We start from the raw sequence: 458 nt of genomic DNA on the forward strand, positions 1-458 counted from the left end.
CACCCATTCACTGCAGAGGATCCATTGGTAAGTGATGTAATGCTAAATTTCTCCAAATCTAATTAATGCAACTACATCTTGGATGGCCTGAGGGTGAGTAAATTTTCAGCAAATTTTCTATTTGTTTGAGCTATGTCCTTTAAGGTGTCTTTAAAAAAAGAGTCTGTTTTCTTGTCCATGTCTTCAATCGATAAACCTAATAATAAATCCTCATTACAGACGTGTGAACTTTGAGGTTCAGTGGAATGAGGATTTTCTTAGCTTGGTGACTTTGATTAAACCCTGTTAATTATTTACTCCACATATTTGCTGTGATGAATGATGCACTTGCCCGTTCCTGACTTTGTTTTGATAACACGAGACACGTGAATGTCAGAGTGGAGGGCACAGCCTCAAGGTGAGTCTGTGGAAGTGCGGCAGTCTCACAGACCCCAGTCTACGAGAGAGACTGGAGCACC

This window comes from Sinocyclocheilus grahami, unplaced genomic scaffold (assembly GCF_001515645.1).
Source record: "Sinocyclocheilus grahami isolate Dianchi unplaced genomic scaffold, SAMN03320097.WGS_v1.1 scaffold15501.1, whole genome shotgun sequence".
In the NCBI taxonomy this organism is placed as follows: Eukaryota; Metazoa; Chordata; class Actinopteri; order Cypriniformes; family Cyprinidae; genus Sinocyclocheilus; species Sinocyclocheilus grahami.